This window comes from Bombina bombina, chromosome 12, assembly GCF_027579735.1.
Source record: "Bombina bombina isolate aBomBom1 chromosome 12, aBomBom1.pri, whole genome shotgun sequence".
NCBI classification, from domain to species: Eukaryota; Metazoa; Chordata; class Amphibia; order Anura; family Bombinatoridae; genus Bombina; species Bombina bombina.
Window position 1 is genome coordinate 89,422,340 of NC_069510.1, and position 19,587 is coordinate 89,441,926.

A 19,587-nucleotide genomic window follows, 5' to 3' on the forward strand; every position below is an offset into this window, starting at 1 on the left:
GGCTTTTTGCGGGGCATGCCCCAAAGAAAACAGCTCTTTTACCAGCCCTTAAAAGGACTTTTGGCGGGGCATTATCACAAAGTAAACAGCTCTTTTGCCTATAATCTAAATCCCCCTACACCGCTGCCACCTATAATAAATGTATTACCCCCTAATCTAATCCCCCTATACCGCCGCCACCTATATTAAATAGATTACCCCCTAATCTAATCCCCCTACACCACCGCCACCTATATTAACTATATTAACCCTAATTATATTAGGGTTAATATAGTTAATATAGTTATTATATTATATATATTAACTATATTAACCCTAATTATATTAGGGTTAATATAGTTAATATCGTTATTATATTATATATATATTAAGTATAATAACCTTATCTAACTCTAACATCCCTAACTAAATTCTTATTAAAATAAATCTAATTAATATTAATACTATTAATTAAAATATTCCTATTTAAATCTAAATACTTACCTATAAAATAAACCCTAAAATAGCTACAATGTAATTAATAATTACATTGTAGCTATTTTAGGGTTTATATTTATTTTACAGGTAACTTGGTATTTATTTTAACTAGGTACAATAGCTATTAAATAGTTAATAACTATTTAATAGCTACCTAGTTAAAATAATTATCAATTTACCTGTAAAATAAATCCTAACCTAAGTTACAAATACACCTACACTATCAATAAATTAAATAAACTACAAATATCTAAACTAAAATACAATTAAATAAACTAAACTAAATTACAAAAACAAACAAACACTAAATTACAAAAAATAAAAAAAAGATTACAAGGTTTTTAAGCTAATTACACCTATTCTAAGCCCCCTAATAAAATAATAAAGCCCCCCAAAATAAAAAAAATTTCCCTACCCTATTCTAAATTAAAAAAGTTAACAGCTCTTTTGCCTTACCAGCCCTTAAAAGGGCCTTTTGCTGGGCATGCCCCAAAGAAAACAGCTCTTTTGCCTGTAAAGAAAAAACACAATACCACCCCCAACATTACAACCCACCACCCACATACCCCTATTCTAAACCCACCCAAACCCCCCTTAAAAAAACCTAACACTACCCCCTGAAGATCTCCCTACCTTGTCTTCACCCAGCCGGGCAGAACTCTTCATCCGATCCGGGCGATGTCCAATCAAGCGGCAGAGAAGTCTTCTTCCATCCGGGCGATGTCTTCAATCAAGCGGCAGTGAAGTCTTCTTCCATCCGGCGATGTCTTCAAGCAAAGCGGCATCTTCAATCTTCTTTCTTCGCTCCTCCGCCGCGGAGCATCCATCCGGCACGACGACTGAACGAGGAATGAGGTACCTTTAAATGACGTCATCCAAGATGGCGTCCGTCGAATTCCGATTGGCTGATAGGATTCTATCAGCCAATCGGATTCAAGTTCAATCCGATTGGCTGATTGGTTCAAAATCCAATCGGAATTTGACGGACGCCATCTTGGATGACGTCATTTAAAGGTACATCATTCCTCGTTCAGTCGTCGTGCAGGATGGATGCTCCGCGGCGGAGGAGCGAAGAAAGAAGATTGAAGATGCCGCTTTGCTTGAAGACATCGGCGGATGGAAGAAGATTTCACTGCGCTTGATTGAAGACATCGCCCGGATGGAAGAAGACTTCACTGCCGCTTGATTGAAGACATCACCCGGATGGAAGAAGACTTCTCTGCCGCTTGATTGGACATCGCCCGGATCGGATGAAGAGTTCTGCCCGGCTGGGTGAAGACAAGGTAGGGAGATCTTCAGGGGGTAGTGTTAGGTTTTTTAAGGGGGGTTTGGGTAGGTTTAGAATAGGGGTATGTGGGTGGTGGGTTGTAATGTTGGGGGTGGTATTGTGTTTTTTCTTTACAGGCAAAAGAGCTGTTTTCTTTGGGGCATGCCCCGCAAAAGGCCCTTTTAAGGGCTGGTAAGGCAAAAGAGCTGTTAACTTTTTTAATTTAGAATAGGGCAGGGAAATTTTTTTATTTGGGGGGGCTTTATTATTTTATTAGGGGGCTTAGAATAGGTGTAATTAGCTTAAAAATCTTGTAATCTTTTTTTTATTTTTTGTAATTTAGTGTTTGTTTGTTTTTGTAATTTAGTTTAGTTTATTTAATTGTATTTTAGTTTAGATATTTGTAGTTTATTTAATTTATTGATAGTGTAGGTGTATTTGTAACTTAGGTTAGGATTTATTTTACAGGTAAATTGATAATTATTTTAACTAGGTAGCTATTAAATAGTTATTAACTATTTAATAGCTATTGTACCTAGTTAAAATAAATACCAAGTTACCTGTAAAATAAATATAAACCCTAAAATAGCTACAATGTAATTATTAATTACATTGTAGCTATTTTAGGGTTTATTTTATAGGTAAGTATTTAGATTTAAATAGGAATATTTTAATTAATAATATTAATATTAATTAGATTTATTTTAATAAGAATTTAGTTAGGGATGTTAGAGTTAGATAGGGTTATTATACTTAATATATATATAATATAATAACGATATTAACTATATTAACCCTAATATAATTAGGGTTAATATAGTTAATATATATAATATAATAACTATATTAACTATATTAACCCTAATATAATTAGGGTTAATATAGTTAATATAGGTGGCGGCGGTGTAGGGGGATTAGATTAGGGGGTAATCTATTTAATATAGGTGGCGGCGGTGTAGGGGGATTAGATTAGGGGGTAATACATTTATTATAGGTGGCGGCGGTGTAGGGGGATTTAGATTATAGGCAAAAGAGCTGTTTACTTTGTGACAATGCCCCGCCAAAAGTCCTTTTAAGGGCTGGTAAAAGAGCTGTTTACTTTGGGATAATGCCACGCAAAAAGCCCTTTTCAGGGCTATTTGTAAGGTTAGACTTAGGTTTAGTGGTAGGGATAGTTTAGTATTTTAGGGGTTAATTAATTTAATATAGGTGGCGGCGGTGTAGGGGGATTAGATTAGGGGTTAATTAATTTAAAATAGGTGGCGGCGGTATAGGGGGATTAGATTAGGGGTTAATTATTTAATATAGCTGGCGGCGGGGTAGGAGCTCACATTAGGGGGTAGGTAATATAGCTGGCGGCGGTATAGGGGCTCACATTAGGGGGTAGTTAATGTAGGTGGCGGCGGGGTAGGAACTCACATTAGGGGGTAGTTAATGTAGGTGGCGGAGGGGTCTGGGAGCGGCGGTTTAGGGGTTAATAACTTTATTAGGTGGCGGCGGGGTCCGGGAGCGGCGGTTTAGGGGTTAATGCATTTATTGTTAGGATAGTGAGGGGGGATAGCCGATAGAGGGTTAGACGTGTCGGGCTATGTTTGGGAGGCGTGTTAGACAGTACGGGAGATTTAATACTTTAGTCAGGTTTTGTAGGCGCCGGCAGTTTCTAAAGTGCCGTAAGTCACTGGCGACTCCAGAAATTTGTACTTACGCAGATTTCTGGACATCGCTGGTTTGTCAGACTTACGGCACTTTAGCATCTGACGGCGCCGTATATTGGATAGCTCGAGTTGCGAGCTGAAACTACGGGCGGCGGGGGTTCCCTCGCTTGCGCCGCAAACTACTATCTATATCGGATTGTGCCCATGATCAGCTCTCTCTGCACAAGCTGTGTGCTGTGTGACGTCACATGATCAGCTCTCTCTGCACAAAAGAGCCTTGCATATCCTGACTCTGCAATAACCTTAGTTTGTGTGGCTTTTTGGTTCTTACACCACCATGCAGTGCTAGAGCTACTCATAATACTGGCTGTCTACTCCTCCACTTGCCCTCACTGCTGGAAAGGGGAGAGACAGATGACAGTGACACCTGTCATAAAACTTGTTCACTAACTCTACTTCTTTGTCATTATAGCTACGCTCTCTATAATGCACCATATCTACTATGGCTTCTATACAGGTACCAGGTAACATTAAAGAGACAATCTACTAAATTTGTTTTATTGTTTAAAAAGATCATAGATAACACCTTTGCTACCCTTTTTACAGCCTTCCATAACCAACATTGTTATATTAATATACTTTATAGCCTCTAAGTTTGATTGTTTCAAAGCCCCTGCAGACCGCCCCTTATCTCAGTGCTTTTAATTAGCTTTCCATATCTTGCACAACAGCCAGACAGTGCTAGTTTATATGTGCCATATAGATAAGATTGCGCTCAGTCCCGTAGAGAATGATTATGGTTATACAAGAACCAGCACTGATTGGCTAAAATGCAAGATTGTAAAAAGCACTGAGATAAGGGGCAGTCTGCAGTGGCATAGAATTTGCGTCCAGCACCCTGGATAGTGCTGGCTTATTGGTAACTACATTTAGCCACCAATAAGCCAGCACAACCCAGGTTCTGAATAAAAAATGGGCTGGCTCCTAAGCTTTACATTCTTGCTTTTTAAATAAAGATAGCAGAAGAACAAAGAAAAATTGATAATATGAGAACATTTAAAAGTTGCTTAAAATTGCTGCTGAATCATGAAAGAAAATAATTGGGTTCAGTATTCCTCTTGCTTACAAATTGCTCTCAGACTGGCTCACGCAAACTAAAAGATGTGATTAGTAGTTTATTAGCGTGAGCTAGCAATATTCTAAAACACTAGCATTAGCGCAATGTATAGCGTTTGCGTCTTATGCGTGAGTATAATAAAAACCTGAACTTTGCTTATCTATTTCCAACAAGAAGATATATTACACTTTTTATTGCATGTCTTTTGTGATTGATAATATGACCTGGTCTTGTGTTATATCTGATTAAGGGTGATATTTGCGCTCCACTTAGTAATACCAGCACACGCAAATGTGCGCTGGTACTACAAGTTAGGTGCAATGTGAACGCGACCTCGTGTTCGCATTGCACGGAAGCATTGCGCTCATGAGAGTACGCTTCCATAGGCTCCAACGGGAGCCTCGTTTTCATGCCGTCAGACACGGCATGAGATTTAGGGCAGCGAAGGGGGTAAATCGTGCAGCGATGGGCACCAAATTTCAAATATATATGTATATAGTCATATACACATATATTTACAGGGGACACACAGTTCCCATAGACCGCAATTTTTTCTAACACCCCACACCAACACACTTTAACCCCTAAAATCTGCTTAGTACAGTTTTAAAAAAAATGCTACATTTTATTTTTCCAAAAAGGGATCTCACATGTTATTTTGGGGGCAATTAGGGGACATTTTAAAAATTAACCAGAATTTGCCCATTTACGGGCGCGCAATAAATTAGCGATCCACTAGTAATCTAGCTGTAAATGTGCAGTGGTTTTTAATACCATTAGCACAAAGAGTTAAAGGGACACTGAGCCCACATTTTTTCTTTTGTGATTCAGATAGAGCATGCAATTTTAAGCAACTTTTGAATGTACTCCTATTAACAATGTTTATTCATTCTCTTGTTATCTTTATTTGAAAAGGAAGGTATCTAAGCTAAGAAGCTAGACAATTTTTGGTTTCCGAACCCTGGGCAGCACTCGTTTATTGGTGAGTGAATTTATCCACCAATCAGCAAGAACAACCCAGGTTGTTCCCCAAAAATGGGCCGGCATCTAAACTTACATTCTTGCTTTTTCAAATGAAGATACCAAGATAATGAAGAACATTTGATAATAGGAGTAAATTAGAAAGCTGCTTAAAAATCGCATGCTCTGTCTGAATCACGAAAGAAAAAAATTGGGTTCAGTGTCCCTTTAAAACAAAGGATTCAAGCCCATAATCCTCTATGGTATTTTAATAAGGTCACACCGCAAACGGCTTTCTTGGCATCAACAGGTTTTATGACACTTTATACACAGATATCGTGTTGATTTATAGTCCGAGCGTCAAGCGCTAATCACCATGTTTTACCACTTATGATTCAGACATATATTGAATTCAAACATAAAGATTAAAGGATCAGAATGAAATAATGTCAGCAAATAAAAATGACATCAAGTATGATTCAGTCTTATTAATAGCTACTTTGATATTATAAACTGTTCATTAAAACTCCTGTGGATAATTTCATAATCAAATTCTCTTAAAGGGACATAAAAATAAAAAAAATTATTTCATGATTCATATAGAGGATCTTATATTGTCAAATTGTCTCTGTTCTCTTGGCATCCTTTGTTGAAAAGCAGGGAGGTAAGCTCAGGAGCGTGCACATGTCTACAGCAGTGTTATACAAGTTTCAAAATGTATTACTAGTGCTTTGTTTTTGTTTTTTTAAATGTATCTCCCTATACTGAATTAAACCATTTTTTTTTTCTGTGGAAGTTGTCCCTTCCAGCCAATGAGCAGTAAAGTCCCAGGATTAAGCTGTACTCAATCATGCTCTTCTTGATTCACATTAAAGGGACATAAAACCCAATTTTTTTTTCTTTTATGATTTAGATAGAACATAACATTTTAAACAACTTTCTAATTTACTTCTATTATCATATTTTCTTAGTTTTCTTGTTATCCTTATTTGAAAAGCAGGAATGTAAGCTCAGGAATGCGCACGTGTCTGCAGCAGGGCCAGACTGGGAACAAAAAGCAGCCCTGGAAAAATATGAAGACCAGCCCTATTTTTACTATTGAGTTGGTAGAATGCACACGCCGCCTTTTTCTCGATAGGGATTACTGCGATACTCCTTCCCCCAATATTTTTTTCAGAATTAAATTATATTACTTTTTATTTAATAAATGTGCCAGATTGTTGTTATATAGGCACCCTAAATCCCAATTGCATTGATTAATCTCCCCTAGAAATTGTAGCTTTTCAGCCCCAGCTGCTGCAGCCCACCGGGAAATCTCCTGGTATCCTGGTAGGCCAATCCGGCCTTGGTCTGCAGCACTATATGACAGCAGTTTTGCAACAATGTTATACATTAGTAAGAGCACTAGATGGAAGCACTATTTCCTGTCATGTAGTGCTTCAGGCATGTGCACGCTACCTACCTAGGTATCTCTTCAACAAAGAATAACATGAGAATAAAATAAATGTTATAATAGAAGTAAATTGGACACTTTTAAAAAATTATATTCTCTATCTGAATCATGAAAGAAAATTTTTGGGTTTAGTGGTCCCTTTAAATGTAAACTGCTTTTAATAACCGTTTTTCGTAAAAAAAAAACTGGTATGTTTAACATATTTAACTGCTGCACTTTCATATACGTGATAGAAAAAGTACTAAGTCCTTTAGTTATTATTTGGCATATACCAATAAACCAGAATTGTCAAGGCATACTATAAGGCAATATGGCACACTAATTGAGATCTGTTCTCCAAATGATATTATGGATCATTAAAGGGATATGGAAATTATTATTTTTATTCAGATTGAGTGTACATATTAAAAAATTAATAATTTACTATTATCAAACTTTACACGTTTTGAGCACTATATATGGCAACAGTGTTTATATTATATACAAAAAAAACACAATGACTAGCATTGTCACCGTAGCCATTGTAAAGGGACATAATACTCATAAGCTAAATCACTTGAAAATGATTTAGCATAACTGTAAAAAGCTGAATAGAAAATATCACCTGCACATCTCGATGTTGAAAAAAGAAAACAAAATCAGCTTCATCAGTGCTGATGTTACACTTTGGTATACTGTGATCTGATGAGATTTCATAGTAAACGTCTTTAAACTAAGGAGGGAAATAACATGACTGTGCCTGCACATGCCAGATGCACGCTGCCTTGCAAGTCCCGGGACTAGCATCCTGATTGGCTGCTTACAATTAGCTTACAATGGGATGTGGCATCTGAGTACATTTTGAGGTAAAATATCTTCCTTTATTACATAGAGATGTTCAGGTGCTTTAATATTTGGGTATCGTATCCCTATAATCTGGACAGTTATGAGTTACACATGCTGCAGGGTATGTAGGAAGGAACAAGACTAGTGCTATCCAGAGACACAATACATGTTCCTCCCTGCGCACCTTGCAGAATGTATAACTTATAACTGTCCAGGCTAATATGGCCAGTGTGACAACCCTATCAATGATTCATATTTTAGGTTTGATTATAAGGGATGGGCCCTATTATTCCTCTGAATCCAAAATATTGTTCTAGCTCATGAAGAGGGCCAATACTTTCAGATGCTTCTGGATTAACTACAAACTATTAAAAGTAGACACATATGTTAAATGCATGCAAAGCTTCTTTTAAGAAATAAAATATAAATAAAAAAAGAAGAACCAATGTGTGTATTATAGTAAAATAGAAACAATTTTTAATGTTGTCAGGTCTGGTTAACCTATTAACCCTTTAAAGGGACACTAAACCCAATTTTTTTTCTTTCATAATTCAGATAGAGCATGCAATTTTAAGCAACTTTCTAATTTACTCCTATTATCAATTTTTCTTTGTTCTCTTGCTATCTTTATTTAAAAAGCAGGAATGTGATGCATAGGAGCCGGCCCATTTTTGGTTTGAGAACCTTGGTTATGCTTGCTTATTGGTGGGTAAATGTAAACCTCCAATAAGCAAGCGCTATCCATGGTGCTGAACCTAAAATGGTCTCGGTGCTAAGATTTACATTCCTGCTTTTAAAATAAAGATAGCAAAAGAACAAAGAAACATTGATAATATGAGTAAATTAGAAAGATGATTAAAATGTCATGCTCTATCTGAATCCTGAAGGAAAACATTTGTGTTCAGTGTCCCTTTAAGGAGTTAATTAATTTGTTACTCTGTGGCTTTACTCAAAAATGTAGATCCATAAATCATAACCAGTAGATCACAAAATGATGAGTGAGTTTCCAATTTCATACAGCCAGTATTGCCTGTACAAATGTTTTTTGTTTGTTTAAATTAAAACAAATTTTATTTTTTCACAATATAAATAGAGTGTACAATTTTATTAAAACAACTTTCCAATCCAAATAGAGCCTTTATTGAACCCTAAGATAAAATGATATGGTGTTCACCCCTTATAATGCTTTATTGAAACATGGTCACTTCCCATGACAGCATACTGAGATAGGTTAAGGAGCATTCATGTGTCACACATGCACACTCCTGAGCTTACCTCATACCTTAGTATGCAGTCATAGAAAGGAGCTAATTATCATCAAAGGATAGAGGTAAATTTGATAACAGAAGTAACTTTGAAAGCTTTTTTTTTTTTTTTTGATTGTATGTTTTATTTTGAACCAAAATTTTCATTTTGCCGTGTTTTTTTTATTCCTAATTTGGCACAAGAACATTTGAAAGCTCTGCTATATCCATATAATCACATTTCCTTATGTTCTGTAAATATACAAGCAGGGATGGTTTTACTGGTAAATCTGAAGGTGAAAGCCATTGACCACAAATCTTTAAGGAGCATAGGGTAATTTGGGGGACGCCCCTCCTTTATCTCCTTAGAACAGCCAATAAGCACAAACAGTTCACAATGACAACCCACTAACAAGTAAATCCCATCTAGATGAAGAGCGGCGATGCTGCTGTAAGGATATAGGTTTGTTTAAGCTCTATCTTGTCAGACATTTGATCAGGTAGCTCCATCTTCTGGTTGAACAGCAACTAGTCATGTCTGATAAAGAAGTTTTCTATCTTTAAAGGAACATGGAAATCAAAATTAAACTTTCATGATTCAGATAGAGTGTATAACTTGTTTGTTTAGTGAATGTGCTGTTTGAATACTCTGGGTGAAATTTATTGAGCTGCATTTGCAGCTTTTGAGGGTTTAATTAAAGGGACAGTAAAGTCATAATTGGATATTCATGATTTAGACAGAGCATACAATTTTAAACAACTTTCCAATTTACTTCTATCATTTAATTTGCTTCCTTCTCTTGTTACCCTTTGCTGAAAGGGTTATCTAGGTAAGCTCAAGAGAAGCTAAGAACCTAGGTTCTAGCTGCTGATTGGTGGCTGCATATATATATATATATACCGATTTGTCATTGGCTCACCCATGTGTTCAGTTAGAAACTAGAAGTGCATTGCTGCTCCTTCAACAAATGATACCAGGAGAATGAAGCAAATTTGATAATAGAAGTAAACTAGAAAGTTGTTTAAAATTGTATTTTCTACCTAAATCATGTCCCTTTAACAGAAATTGCTTCTTTTGACTCTCCGCCAGCGACAAATCACCCAAACACTCGATTGTTTGAGGTGATTGACATGTCATGCTCTCGAGCAATTGGTTGCATGAGAGGAGGAAGCAGCATTGCTAAGCAGAACTCAAGAGAATGGTACATTTTGCAATGGAATGCTGCATTGCAAATGGCAATTGGTGATGGACAGGTTCTCTACTTGCAAATGTATCCACCTGTAATGTTTATAATAACAGTTTTTTTTTGTTTTTTTTTTAATTAAAAGTGATTTGATTACCTTGATGTAAAGAAGAAACAAATATCTTTAGTCATGAAGTTGGCAAAAAAATCACTCTTATTAAATATAAATAACACACATATTGACTCAATATTCGAAGATGATCCAAAGGCTTTTTGCAATGTATCACAGATTTTAAAAATGGGCTTTCTATTGACGTATTTAGTATTATAATTAGGAAACTACAAATATTATAGAATTCTGTAAACAAAGTACAATATAAAACTTACACAAGGAAAAAAAGTAAGAGAAAATAAGCCACAATAATCTGTTATCAATGGGTAAATATAGAGTAGGTGTCAATAAGGGATACACTTACAAATATAAAGCACCTTGAATAAAGGTCCTCAGTGCACTTGCTGGCATGGCTGGTGCTATATTAGAGGCAGGCTATGCGACCGCCTTAGGGCAGCCTTCATAAAAGTTAGTAGAGTCGGTGAAAGCAGTGGGATTACCCTCTACCCACAGCTTAATGGGTATTACAGGGGCTGATGGACACTAGTAAGAGTATTTACAATCCTACAACTTTCAAGGTACTGCAAAACATCAGTGCACTATGTTTGGGGTGATTGACAGGCACTGTTCTTACTCGATTTTTTGCGCAAGAGCTCTTCTGCAGTCTTAAATATTGCCAAGTGTCAATTGCAAGTAGACCGGTTCTATGCTTGAGAACGTGCAGCTTTCCTGTTAGACATGCTAGTATCAGTTTTGGTATAATGGTGATATTGTCACCACTGGGTGATTTATTATCCGGAGCCACCACTGGTTTGGTATGTTGTGTAGAGCCACCACTTTAGTACATTATGTCCTGCAGAAATTAACTAAACAGATTAACAGTGAAGAATTTTATGTGATAACAGGAATCTATTTTCTCTATCGTTATTAATAAAATAGTTATCAATACATGAGGGGAGACAACATAGTGTGTAAATCAAAATTATTATATTCACACATCCATCGCAATATCTTCATGGACTTGACATGCCTTCATTTCAGCTAAGGAAACTACTGACTTGCTTAGGGGATCACCCATATATCATTTCTTACTTAGCTGAATGAACATTTTACAGAACTCTTTGTCAATGATGGATAGTCCGGGCACCTTAACATTTGGCACTTGTGACTAGGAACTTTCCGTTCCCCAATATAGTTCATACTATGTCTCTCTTGTCTTATTATATGTTTGTACACTTTTAAAATGCACTAAAAATTATCCCCCCAAAAAATAAAATAAAAAAATAAAAAAATAGTTATCTATAGCTGCTTAATACATCACTAAACATTTTGTTAAGAAACAGTAATGTCAGGGTGTACAGCCTTGCTTGCAGGGTTCTTTTATACCCTCTCAGAGCTCACTGATCTGCACTAGAAATGTGCGATTCGTTTCGGATCGATTCGGAAATTCAGTAAATTCAGGATTCGGATCGATTCGAATTTCCGAATTAAAATAGTGCCGAATCTACCGAATAAATCCGAATTAGTTTGGATTTATTCAGATTTATTCGGTAGATTCGGATGGCCATGGATTATACTAGTATTGTACAGTATATTAGGTTATATCACTCTGCTATGGGTTACACCTAATATACAGTACATAATACTAGTCTAATACACAGAACATCCCACCTAACACTTACCGAAATTCCGAACCAAATCGAACCAAATCCAGCCAAATTTATTAAAATCCGAATGAATCCGAAACAAATCTGAACCGAATTGATTCGAATTTTTTTGAATTCGAATCGATCCGAATCAAAATTCGAAAAAATCTGAATCGATCCAAACCGAAGTTTTTCGCCATGCACATGTCTAATCTGCACAGAGTCTCTGCTTCACACCAACTAATGGACCAATGTATAACAGAGTAAAATTGGAGCTTCCACACAAGCTGAAAATTGCATAAGAGCAAAATTGAAGACTTGACAACTTATTTTTCTGCCAAAGATATGTAACCGGAATGTACAGTGGTCAATTTTTTCACCCCAAACTTAATGGTCGGGATTCGGGAAACACCTGTGTTATACCACACTTACAAAACAGTTTAACTTAAATCACTACATACATCTCCAGACCTGCTTGAACCTTTCTAATTTATCTGATCTCTCTGTATATCTTTCATGGCCACACTGACGAGGCACTGATTTTTACAATTTCTAGTTAAAGAACCATTAAACTTGACATTTCAACAATGCATAAAATGTTTCATTATTTCAATTGAAACATTATTGCAATAAACATTCACTATTTATTTTGCAGACTTTTGTTGTAAAATACATCTAAAATGTTTGTTTCATTTTCTCCCAGGGAGGCTTGGGTTAATACTTTAAGGCAATTTATACAAGCTTTTGTTTACTTTTTACCTCCCTAAACTTATATGGTGTCACATGCTTTTAAAAGGTGGATTATCAGTTTTGCATCAACAATCATGATAGCTAAATCATTCTTTGCAATAGTAACCAAGCTTAATCAGTGCTTAACCACCTTAAGGGAATTCAAGAGTGCAGGCTACTCCAGTATGCACATGGGCAAACAGAGTTTGTGCTCTATCTGAAAATTAGTTTGTGATTGGTTAGCAGGGGTTCTTTTGTTCTGGGGACAGAAAAATCAGTGAGAAAGAATAAACATAAAAACATATTCCATGCTTTTCATACTCCACATCAGGGCAGATTTCTTTATGAGAAATACAGCATCAGCTAGGATCACTTACACTGATATCTATTTTGATTACAAACTCTCTCAGTGTCAGTACATTCTCTAAAAACATTTATATAAACAAAACAATATGTAAAAAAGATAAAATAACTACAGATGCCACCATTATCCATACATCAATACTGAACAATAGTTATAAATCATCTATAAACCTCTATTCTGAGTGTAATGTGTGATCAAAATCCCACCAGTTGTCCCATTGTGCAAATTTCAGTAAAAACAAAAGATCCCTATCCAAATATCTGTTAGTGGCTATATCCGGCGAACCTTGGAGCTACGTATGGAGGGCCAAATTACGAGTGGCGCGCTAACAGTTACACACCATTGAAAAGGGGTTTGTGGTGGGTGTTTGCGCACTTTGGGTGTAGCGATTGTATTACAAGTTAAAAGTAAACTGGAATGCAATCCCAATTTTCGCTAGTATGGTTACCGTTCTACTGGGGGCCATATATGTGCAGCCACCAATTAACAACTAATTCCCAGTAGTGTATTGCTGCTCGCAAGCCTACGTAGGCAAGCCTTTCAACAAAGGATATCAAGAGTACAAAGCAAATTCGATAATAGAGGTAAATCACAAACATTTTTAAAATTGCATGCTCTATCTAAATCATTTTGACTTTACTGTCCCTATAACCAGTGCAAATGGGTTACACACTGAGTTAATAAATGGACACCCTGCAGGCTTTTTGCATTCTTGAGCAGCTGGTGATTGGTGTATACACAAGTATGTAGATCCTGATTGGCTCACATCTATAGCATTAACTATGCACTTACAACTTTTGCAGGGGTTAGACACAAATAGAAAAAGGGATTTTATTTAAAAATGAAATGCTCTAATCAAAAACATTATTTTATTTTATCAATTTATTCACCTTTAATCTAAACTGTGTAAAAAAAATTGCAGGACCATTTAGGTCATATAACAAATTTATTTTTTTCCCATTGTGCAAGGAAAATAGTCTCTAGGTAATAACTAAAAAAATATATCCATGTTCATAGCTGTGAACTGAATTCTGTATTTTGACAGCAAATCAGTCAGTTAGCAAAGCAAACTGACAACGTAGCAATATCTCCTCTAACGGAAAGATTTATAGATGCGGGAATAAGTTCATTCACTGGAATAATGTAATGTGATTGCTTTGTATAGTTGTCATGATTTCAGCTTGCACATAAATCATATACTTTGGTTGAATACATTCCAGCAAAAAATAATTAGGAACTTATTCTTTTTCAAATGTGTGTGTGTGTGTATATATATATATTTTTTATATGGTTTAAGAAAATGCAACCGCATTGGACAAATACAATTTTTTATTCTAGGGCAACACATTAGTTTCTTCACTATGCAAAATAAAAAAAAAATTACATTTTTTTATAGGAATCCTGTTTTCATTTAAATCTTGCGTTAATTATATTTAATTCTTTAGATAAGAAGTCTTTTTCCCTAAGTGGCATTAAAAAAGGACAGTAACGTCAAAATTAAGCTTAAAGGGACTCTAAAGTCATTTTTTTTTTTTTATCATTCAGATACAGCATAAATTTTGTGTAAAAAATGTACCAATTTACTGCGTGCTATACTTCTATCAGGTACATTAATATGCTTAGTATTCTTTTTATCTGTTTATTTGTTAATATCGTGTTTAAAGGGACAGTCTACACCAGAATTTTTATTGTTTGAAAAGATAGATAATCCCTTTATTAGCCATTCCCTAGTTTTGCATAACCAACACAGTTATATTAATACACTTTTTACCTCTGTGATTATCTTGTATATCTAAGCCTCTGCAAACTGCCCCTTATTTCAGTTCTTTTGACAGACTTGCATTTTAGACAATCAGTGCTGGCTTCTAGGTAACTCCACGTGCGTGAGCACAGTGTTATCTATATGGCACATATGAACTAACACCCTCTAGTGGTGAAAAACTGTCAAGATACATTCAGACAAGAGGCGGCCTTCAAGGTCTAAGAAATTACCAAGAGAACAAAGCAAAATTGGTAATAAAAGTAAATTGGAAAGTTGTTTAAAATTACATGCCCTATCTGAATCATGAAAGTTTATTTTGGACTAAACTGTCCCTTTAAATATTTGAACATTAGAACGACTTGTAATACATTGACTTTCAACACTCATGTTCTTTACGCCTAATACTGTGATTGTCAAAATACATATTGTCTGACAACAAAACTACAATGTATTACAAGAACTATCATATCTGTATATTTAATTATTTTTAATAAAAAGAAGTTAAAAAAAACAAAGCTTACCAATTTAATTCCATTATCAAAATGTGCACAATTATTTTATATCTGCAGTTTCTGAGGCACAAGCTCCTATTGAGCATGTGCAAGATTTCACAATATACACTTATATGCATTTGTGATTGGCTGATGACTGTCACATGACACGGGGCAGGAAAAATGGAAGTAACTTGAAATTTGTAAAAACACAATCTACTATTGCATTGCCTTTTTAGTATGCATTTGTTTATTATACAACTCTACTGTATTTAATGGTGCTTTTGGATTGGATAGGCCATGCATTTTAAACAACTTTCTAATTTACATATATTAAAGGGATAGTAAAGTCCAAATTAAACTTTCATCATTCGGATAGGTCATGTCATTTTAAACAACTTTGTAATTTACTTATATCATCAAATTTGCTTTATTCTCTTAGTTGAAAGCTAAACCTAGGTAGGCTCATATGCTAATTTCTAAGCCTGTGAATGCCGCCTCTTTTCTGAATACATTTGACAGTTTTTTTACTGCTAGAGGGCATTAGTACATGTGTTTCATATAAATAACATTATGTTCATGCACGTGGAGTTATTTTAGAGTCAGCACTTATTGCCTGAAATGCGTTTCAAAAGATCTGAGATAAGGAGGCAGTTTGCAGAGGCTTAGATATAAGTTTAAAAAGTATATTTCTATAACAGTGTTGGTTATGCAAAACTGGGGAATTGGTAATAAAGGGATTATCTATATTTTTAAACAATACATTTTTTTGGTGTTTACTATCCCTTTAAAGGGGGTTTCTTATTCAGACCAGCTGTTAGTATAGCCTGTGTTGCAGCAGCCTCTACTTTATGGTGTGACAGTTTGTCTGATCAGATTTCAGACGACTCTATGGATGAGGATTTTTAACACATTGCCTAGATCTTACTAGGTCAGCCAATGCATTCATTGGTGATGCAACTGTTGACATTACCAGGATTAAAACCTAGAATATGGTGCTAGCTGTTTATGGTCTTGGTCAGCTGACATGGTTTCTAAGGAAAAATGTTATTTAGTTCTGGGGGCATATTTATCAAGAAGTTTCCGGTGAGAAATCCGTTCCTTAGACCGCTGATCCATAACTTACGGACAGAAATCAACCCGATCGAATATGATCGGGTTGATTGAGACCCCCTGCAGGGGTGGCATTGCACCATAAGTTCACAAGAACTGCTGGTGCAATGATAAATGCTGCATTTATCAATGTGCAGCGATGTGCAGCGGACATGATACGATACTTCATATCATGTCTGCACGCACATTGATAAATATACCCCCTTGTCTGGACACCATTATTTCTACCATGACTGGAGGTGAAAGAGACTTTCTCCCTCAGGACAAACAAATCCTGCTTTTTCTTGTGAAACTTCATATTTAGTTTTCTAGCACAATAATTCTGTTTTAAGAACGGATTGATTTCTTTTCAAAGGTATTTTCTTCTGACATAATCAATAGAGAAATTATAGTTCCTTCTCTTTATCCTAATCCTAAGAGTTTCTATAGTGAGACCTTTTAATCATTTGGATGTAGTTAGTTTCTACTTCTTGGGCTTCGGTTGAACAAATTTGCAAAGCAGCAACAGGGTCATCCTTACATACCTTTTCTAATTTCTGTAAATCTTGCTTAGTTCTTTGTTAAAAAGTAAATCTAGGTAGCTCAGGAGCATGCTCGTGTCATTAGCCATCTGGCAGCAGTGTATGCAACAATGTTTATAGTTATGTTATACATAGTTGGAAACTCTGCTGCCATAGAGTGTCTATACCATTCTATGGTAGCAGTTTTTGTATGTATAACATTGATTTAAATCTTGTTGCAAACTCTGCTCCCAGATGGCCAAAGACACGTGCACTCTCCTGAGCTCACCTAGAATTACACTTTAACAAAGAAGACCAAGAGAACTAAGAAAAATTGATGATAGAAGTAAATTGGAAAGTTGTTTAAAATATTATGCAATGAACGTACTAAAGATAGCCCCTCTTTCTCTGACACTATATCAGATAATACTTTGCTTAAAGAAAGAGTCTGGTAAACAAAACTGTGAAAAGGTAGTAATCTCTACTATTCTTGCTACCAGATATCTAATTTGTAAAAAATGGAAGAGCCGAGCAATTCCAAGCGTCTCCGAAATTAAAAATTGTATGAAAAAGCAATGCATACTAGAACAAAGAGATACGAATATAGATAATGAGCATGATATTAAAAAGTTCTTTAACAATTGGGCAGTATTTGTAAAAATATTTTCTTCCACAGAAATAAATCATATAATCTTCCCTTTTTAAAAATACAGAAACTGTTTTATTAAGGAATTGGTAGACTATTGAGACATTTTTTTTTTTTTGCTTGCTCCGCGCAGGGGGGGGGGGGGGGAGGGGGGAGGGGAAAAAAGAAAAAACCCCAAAGCACTGTTAGAGAATAAACGATTATATTGTACCAATACATTGAACAGTATAAAATATAACTTTATGCATGTGTGTTAAAGGGACAGTCTAGGCCAAAATAAACTTTCATGATTCAGATAGAGCATGTAATTTTAAACCATTTTCCAATTTACTTTTATCACCAATTTTGCTTTGTTCTCTTGGTATTCTTAGTTGAAAGCTTAAACTAGGAGGTTCATATGCTAATTTCTTAGACCTTGAAGCCCACCTCTTTCAGATTGCATTTTAACAGTTTTTCACCACTAGAGGTTGTTAGTTCACGTATTTCATATAGATAACACTGTGCTTGTGCACGAGAAGTTATCTGGGAGCAGGCACTGATTGGCTAGACTGCAAGTCTGTCAAAAGAACTGAAAAAAGGGGCAGTTTGCAGAGGCTTAGATAATCACAGAGGTTAAAAGTATATTAATATAACTGTGTTGGTTATGCAAAACTGGGAAATGGGTAATAAAGGGATTATCTATCTTTTAAAACAATAAAAATTCTGGTGTAGACTGTCCCTTTAAATTGAATCAACACAGCATTGTGCAAATTAATTTATGTAAAATTGCCGGACTATATTATGCTTTAATATTTTTTTGCATGATAACAAATGTATTACTTTGCCTTAACAATGCTTTGGATCACAAATAAAAATATAAAAAAAAAAAAAATATTATGCAATGCACGACTGGGAGGTTGCTGCGGATTGGTGGCTACACACATATGCCTCTTGTCATTAGTTCATCAGATGTGTTAAGCTCGCTGCCAGTTGTGCATTGCTGCTCTGGAATTGACTTTAACTGTGTGTTTAATCCATTTGTAAGGGTTAAAGAGACAGTAAAGTCAAAATTAAACTTAAATTAATTAGATAGAGCATGACATTTTATACAACTTTCCATTTTACTAATGTTATTCATTGTGCCTAGTTCTCTTGGTATCCTTTGTTAAAGAGTAATCCCAGGTGAGTTTAGGAGCGTGAACGTGTCTTTAGTCATCTGGCAGTACTGTTTGCAACAGTGTTTAAAGCAATGTTATACATAAATACAAACACTGCCCTTTTAGGATATGCACAGATTTTAACATGTTTTATGGCGCTTTAAAGGTAACCTAAATATTTTTTTTCTTTTAAAGGGATACTAACCCCAATTTTTTTTCTTTCATGATTCAGATAAAGCATGCAATGTTAAGCAACTTTCTAATTTACTCCTATTATCTATTTTTCTTTGTTCTCATGTTATCTTGATTTGAAAAAGCAGTAATGAAAGATTAGGAGCCGGCCCATTTTTAGTTCAGCACCTGGGTAGCGCTTGCTAATTGGTTTGCTACATTTAGATTCAAATCAAGATAGCATGAGAACAAAGAGAAATTGATAATAGGAGTAAATTAGAAAGTTGCTTAAAATCTCGTGCTCTAGCCGAATCATGAAAGAAAAAAAAATTGGGTTTAGTATCCCTTTAAGATTCAGAGAGTGTACAATTTGAGAAATATTTACCAATGTATCTCTGTTATGAGATTTACTTCTTTTGTTTTGCTTTGTTTGAAAAACTGGGTAGGTAAGCTCAGGGTGTGTAGGGGAAAAATATAGCATATTTGCCATATAGTTTTTCAGAGATGTGCATGTTACATATCTATGTATGCTTTTCAACAAAGAATACGAGACAAAAAGCTTGTTTTTAAAATAAATTAGACATTTATTTAAAATTGTAAAATCTATTTGCACCATGAAAGAAAAAAATTGGGTTTGATGTCTCAAAATTTAAGGGGTACAAAGTCCAATAGATTATGTGGGACTAAGCTATCAATTAACAATTTATCAAGGTTATACGCCATTTCTTTATTAAT